The sequence below is a fragment of the Rhea americana genome, unplaced genomic scaffold, assembly GCF_003343005.1.
Source record: "Rhea americana isolate MKP2758 unplaced genomic scaffold, rheAme1 scaffold_104, whole genome shotgun sequence".
Classification (NCBI taxonomy): domain Eukaryota; kingdom Metazoa; phylum Chordata; class Aves; order Rheiformes; family Rheidae; genus Rhea; species Rhea americana.
The window spans coordinates 1,441,127-1,448,328 of record NW_028185084.1 but is presented as its reverse complement, the minus strand read 5'-3'; positions in this window follow the sequence as shown (position 1 = coordinate 1,448,328).

Genomic DNA, 7,202 nt, shown 5'->3' with positions numbered 1-7,202 from the left:
GGCCTCGCGGGTGGTCGCGCTATCGCTGTGGGGGCCCGGGGCTCTCGGTACGCGAGCGGCGCCGGCAGGGTCCAAAGAGGCCGCGGAAGGAGCCATATTTTTCACACGGGSCGCGGGAGGTGGCGGGGACCTAGTGGAATAAAATGAAACGGGATTTGCGTGGTTCACGGGCAGCCTGCTGGGTGCTCCGTGCGGCCTCTCCCAGGCAGCAGCTTCCCCCGGAGCCGCGACGCCTCCCCTTGAGGCAGCCGCTGCTGCCAAAATAGTTATTTTCCTCAGTGTGGAAGCGGGTCAGCGGCAGCAGGAGGGTCCCGGCTGGGACTTCAGGGGAGCCGCTTCTCATACCCGAGCAGCGAGGCGGCCTTGGGCGCGCAGCCGGAGCCCCGGCCACACACAAGGCAGGGGTTTGCGTCACGGACACACGATGTCCTTCTGGAAATAAAGTAGCGGGTTAAAGAGGCCAAAGTCCGGGTGATGTAAATAATAGTAAATAAAATATTTAATAAAAGCATAATATAAACCGAGGGAACCTCGGAGAGCCGTCACATGCTTTAACAACTRTGCTAAAGTAGGAGTCAGTTATTGCCACTTGCCCCTAGCTAACCATTGAAATAGCTGTTTTATTTCCATGGGATGAGGAGTTATGTATCTGTTCCGCCTTTTTAGGGCCCGGAGGGTGTTACGCCGTGTGCTGGTACCCTTCCTAGCACTCAGGATGGTGGTTACAACCGCGAGGATCCTCTCAAAGCCAGCAGCAGTGCAGGAGAGCTTTTCCTGGTTTAATGAGGCATGAACAGTACTCTCTCGTTTTGCCAATTAGACGGTAAAATAGGTGATTTCAAATGGATGCTTTCAAATGGCCCGATTGTACCATTAGAGTGGGAGAATGATACCCATTTTATGTGCTGTTTGTGTGTATGGCTTAATTTACAAAATGTCCTACATGCTGAAACACAGTTTCAATCGGTTCAAAGCACACCTCTAATGAATGAATGACTGAATAAATAAATAAAGTACCCTTTCCCAGGTTTTCCACTCTTCTTTTTTCTTTTGTACTGGTGTTTCTTACACAGTATAAATACCGGGGAGATGATAAGGATAAATTCCTTAATCCTAGGTTCTCAGATTGTCAAGCGGTCCAAACTTTTAGACCTTTGTTGCCCATGTAAAGAACAATCAAAAAATATGATTTTAGTTTTGATAACAAAATCCTGCTGGAGGAAGAGGATAGGCTCAGGAGCAGAAAGATGGATTATACAATAGAACAGAACAACTTCAAGTATCTTAAATATATCTCCTGGATACTGATAATACCTCCCCTACAGCTATAAAAAGAAAACAGGAATGGAAACTAGTGAAGGGAAGTACCTGTGTGTTTCAGGGTCACATTTATGCTTGTGGGTAGCACCAGAAATATGTCAAAAAATAATATCCTTATATTGAGGGATGTTCATGGTCATATATTTTTCAGATTCATGGTGACTTGTGTCCTGCRAGACCCTCTAATGGTGATTGTATAGGCTGGACTTCACAACAGGTGCCATTTAAGCTAAAATTATTTCAAAATCAACTAGTCCACCRCAGGGGTAGTTGTGCCTGTAACTGCAGTAGGGTGATGGTATTAGGAGCCTGCAGTGACTCAAGCTGAAGCCTGATGCAGTGACAAGCCCRTGGAAAGGACTGATGTGTTAATGGATGAGGAAAAAAAAATCAAGAGGACACCTGGGTTTCTACCTTACCAAGAACATCCTGCAGTTTGGGATGAGCCATTTAAAATTCCCTGTCCTTTATGTTCATCAGAAAAGTGGAGATAATCTGCCTGTCTTGCAGTAGTGTTGTGACAGTCCTGTCTGTAAATGATGCACTCACGTAACCAAGTGAAGAGAGCAAGACAGAAACGTAGACGGGATTGACCTCATCAGGTGGGATTGCTCCAAGCCTCTCTTTTAAACTGAGCCTGTGTTGATAGCCGTGTGAAGCTCTGTATACTAACAAGAGCAAAAACCTCACTCAACCACAGAAGAAGAAAAAAAAATCACYTTCCAAATATAATTTCATTAACAGCAAGGATCAGCTTGACCCAGAAAGTTTCAATTCATTTAAAGGATTGTTATTTGTTTCCCTAAATAACTGACTTTTTTCAGGAGAGATGTGCTTTTTATGGTAAATTAGCAGAATCACCTATTTCACCAGCTGCATAAAAGAGATGTTCACAACAGTATGTGTGTGTATAGAAAGGGTTACTAGAAAAGAAATATTTGCTTACCGATTTATTTGAGGTCACAGCCCTCAGGCATTTAATTTAATGCACTTTTTAAACTAGCAGCATAAGAGTGATTACCTATCACCTGCTGAGTGTAAGGATTTACGGGCTTCTGCAGAGATACAAATAAATAGAGTAAAATCTCATCATAACATCACCCAAGAGAATRTAAGCAATTTGGGGGACAGGACTGTGACATTTCATGTCTTCTAGAAAGTGTAAATGAACCTTTTCGACACTGGAAGGTAGTGATAAAAAGTAATAAGAGAAAGACCAAGAGTTAGGGGTTGAAATGTGTTTCCTTTTACACCATGCTGTTTTAAGAAAGAAAATCACTAGGTGGCACTCCACAACCACAGTGATTTGATGAACTGCCCCCTAAATAATAGCTATTATTATTTAATTAGCTATATTATAACAGCTATGCCCTGACAACCCTTTATATTTTCGAAACATGTGTCAAGTATTAATAAATACGATGGAGAAATAATGGTGAGATGAATGTGTAATCATGGATGAGGTCCTGTATTTGCATTAAAATGTTTTTAATTTTATTTAGCCCAAATAATCAATAAATCAATGGGAGATTACCATTAAAGAAAGCAAATTTTGCCCCCAAATTGCTAAGATTAGAATATTACTTTTACATATGTTACAAATATTACAAATATATTGTGTAAACTSTATAAATATTACTTCTTTAAGTGCAAGTCTTGTAAATTCCCCAGTGATATGGAATTCCATCATAATCTTATGGCTTCATAAACCAAAAACTATAAGGATGCTGTTGCTGGGCTGATGTTCTGGCATGTACAGAAGGTACACTGGAATCCAGTATGCCTTCTCATAGCTAAATTGCTTCTGCACTATTAAAAGAAACAATAGCTTATTAAAAACAGTTCTCCCCCCCCCCTTACCAGGAAGTGTTATGCAGTCTTTGCTCACTTAATTTCCCAACTGATATTTTTTCTATTTGATTTTTGAAAATGCTCTCCTTCTGTCATTTTCAAACTACATGGTAGTTTCTTGATGTAGAYGCTTGTTCACTTTAAATTGCATTTGTGCTTCCTACTCTATTCATGAAGAGTCAGACAGCAATCTCGAATGTCAGTAACCTTCAGTCGTGTTAGACACTAGAGCTGAGMCAATGATTTCAAGAGAAAGAAAGGTGCCATAGCCCATTACCATTTTCTTGAAAAGTTAAATCATGGAATTGTTTTCGTTAATAGAAATGCCTAAATAAAGAGCTAGGTTMATTTGGGGACAAAAGCTAAAGCTGCTAAGCAGTATGTGTGTGACACACAATTAAAGGCTCTACATAAATAAAATAGGTAACAATTATGGAATGCACCTGAGATAAAGTTGATAATTCTGGAACCAAGCTGAACTTGCCATTCCCCAGCATGRCTTGAAGCCAGAGAACAGTTTCTAGCTCTTAAACACTGCCAGAAAAACACTAGCTGTTATACACAGACACACCAAAGTGTTTTTCCTCCTAGTTCGGTTTATGAAGGCCCCACCACACTTATTAGAAAATTCTCTTCCACCTTCATCCATGCCAAACCCAGGGATTCTCTGAGGCTCCAGGAAGAGCCCAACACTCTGCGCACCCCCATTGCCACTGCTACCCACTACAGGCCCTCACCACCATCAGTGTTATGATTTATGCTACCAATCTGACCCACAGCTTTAGAGAGTAAATTAGGGAGCACAACTTAAAGGGAACAAAAAACATCTGCGTGTTTGAAGGCTGTGTCTAGCTGACCTCCTCCCACCCCATCTGCCCCAGCATTATTAATCCCTRGAGAAGCTATGAAGGAAGACCTACAAGTTAACATTAATGCACTTGGCCCTTCACAGTGCTCAGGTTTCTTGAATGGATGCCTTGCACTATCTGCTCACCAGATCTCACCCATGGCTCTCTTCCCAATCATGAACATTTGGGTGTATTTAAAAATGAGTTTCAATTATGTCTAGAGTTATCCTGCGCTCATTAGCAGAACCAATTTCCACCCATACTTCCAGCAGTCACGCTGTTCCAGCAGCAGAATCCATGCCCTAATCCATGATTAYTAATTCCCTCTTTCACATTTTATTCTTCAGCCTTGTAGTTCTCTCCCACCAAACCTTCCCTTAGTTGAAAATCTGGCATCTTTCCGTACTTGAGTCCTCTGTGAGGAAGAAGCTAAAGAAATCCCTCCTCTCTAAATGCCTAAGGAAGGCCATAGAAATCACARAGATTTAAGATGTTTAGGTGGTCAGGTGTAAGGGGGTAAATGAGGACACCATATGGTGAGCCTGATGCTGTGAGGAGATGACCCTGATTCCCTGTGCACTTGCTGGCACAGTCCTTAGGGACCATGAAATACTCCAGAAGGAGGATTCATCCTAGTCCCTTCTCTGCTGGCTCTGGGACCCCCTGCACTCCACGGCAGGCAGCAGCTCCCCAGGCTTTTGGGCAACAGCGGCAGCAAGGGAGTCATCTGTGTTGAYGGTAAGTAGCTGTCCAGGGCGCTCGAGCGGACCGCAGACACAAACAGGCAGTGCAGGYATGCAGAGGGTAAATCTGCAGGGTCACACTGAGCCATGCCTACTCAAACASTATCCTGCCATGGCCTAGCTTTGCACAGTCACCTGCGGTATAAAAGGTGGGACTATAGCAAGGCCTGACTCGAGTGAAGCTTTCCCTGCGTTAATGTAAATCCCACTATATGCACCAGCCTGACAACCACGCGTTGTGTGCTCCTCATGAAGGTGACGACTGGATGCTGTTAAAACCTGTTGCACTACCACCTATCCTTGATCTCTCTATTGTGTTCTTATTCTCTCTTTGCAGATCTTGCAAAATGATTTATTTTATTTACTGCTTGTAATAATATAAGGAAACATTGCTCATTTTCTAACAGATTAGGAGTGCTGTTGGAAAGGACAAAATAATTCCTCTATCTTCTAAAGGATCTGAAAACGAATTAGAAAGAGATCTAGAATTTAACTCTCAGTCGAAACCTTGCTCTTATTTTACTTCTGCTGGTTGGATCTTAGACTATGTTTTAGAAATAATATGGTCATAGCTAATTTCTGCTGCAGTAGCATCCACGTGACTTGAGCTACAGGCTACATCCCCTGCGCTCTAGGAACTGTGCTGCTGCTATTCCACTCAGATCTTACCCAACATCTGAGTAAGGTTAGCGGAGCTTGGCTCATTATCAAGCAAATTACTACCTTTAGTAAGATAATGATCTTAAGCTTTCTGCAGTGCAGCAGTACTCCAACAATGAATCATATGCTGGAGTTGTCAAGATATGTGTTTCTAGTTTTCCCTGCTCTTCCAAACTACTGAATTGCATCAGAAACCTAATACAAATAAAATGAATGTTTCTTGGTTTGACTTTTCCATTTATATGTATCACCCTGTTACATTTGTCGCATGCCATGACAGGCAGCACAGAAAGTAGACCCTGAATGGGATGGTGGGTAGGTAATACGCTGTGTTGGGATGTGAGCCTTGCTTTGAAAAATGCTAAGACCTTTCCCATGCTGCAATGTTAATATAATTGTACCCCAGCAAAATTTTGCAGATGTATGTGAATCACAGTCACTGTAAGCTATAAGGACTTTTATCATCCTATGTGTGCATATTTATGTACAATAAATATAAATATATATAAAATATATGCATGTGTGTATATATGTATATGGCACTTACTACCTTGTTAGGCTTTAATGCCTGTGACATTTAATGGTTATTCTTTTTCAGCTTAGGTTACCAATATCTGTGATCCTGGAGGAGAATCTGGTTTCTCTCCTGCTGCGAAGTTCCCAGGGGAAATAAATAATGCRCTACGGCAGGCTGAGTCCTGCAGCGCACAAGTGGAGAGATTCCAGTATTGCTCTTGCTACACATAATTCTCGTAGATTACTGTATAATGAGAAAGGAATGTACTAACAACACCCAGGTTGCCAATAAACTTGAATAAACTTGATTCAGACACTCAGGAAATAATACCCATACATACACATTTGTGAACACAAGCCTTTTGAATAACATTAAAACTGTTACTTAATTCGATAAGCACTTAAGGAAATTCAAAGGACAGGCCGAAATAACACTCCTAGTTATCACTTACAAACGAGATGGCTTCAGTGCAAAGCTACACCACCATGTTTGCCTGGTGTCTTTTGTCTTTTTGATATTGCAAAGTCTTAGAGTAACCTAACGTGCAGATTATTGGCAAAATTCAAACACTGGATGTTTGGCTGTGCAGCGCATGTTTACTGCCTGAGCTTAAAGCATCGAAACGGCAGTAGTGGAGGATGTGCAACGTGCCACAACAGTGCTGAACGTACAACATTAGCCACAATGCTACGAAAACAGGAAGAGTGCAGCAAAGGTTGTACAGTTCCYCTGAGTCAGATCGATGTTACTGTGATGTTGCTCAAATGTGTTTCCCTTAAGCTTCTTTGTGGAACTGATAGTTGTTTAGCAAACTTCTTATTTATCTGTTAGAACCTGCAAAGAGGCATTTTAATCTTTGAATGAGGGCAGTTTTTGGAAACCAATTTATTTTAAGCCATCCTTATGGCCTTTCTTTATCATTGGGCTACCCAGTGCCTCAGTTCCCCCACCCGTAAAATGAAACTAATGACACCCCTGCRCTTCTAAAGCTGTCGGGCAGATTCACCGGTTCCCACTTGTGCCAGCTTTGAAAGGGACAACGGCTCGGCAGCCCTGGGATCTCCTGCCCATTGGGTTGGATAAGAAGTGGAAATAACTCTTCAAGCTGCTTTCCTGGCTCCCCGGCATGAGCACCAGGAGCTCGGGATACCTCTGGGAAGCGACATGAGCGCATTTCCTGCCCTTGGCGATCCCTTCCTTACGAAACCGCCTGCGAAGCTAATAGGGGAGCTGGGGGAGGGCTCAGACAAGCAGCTCTGCCCC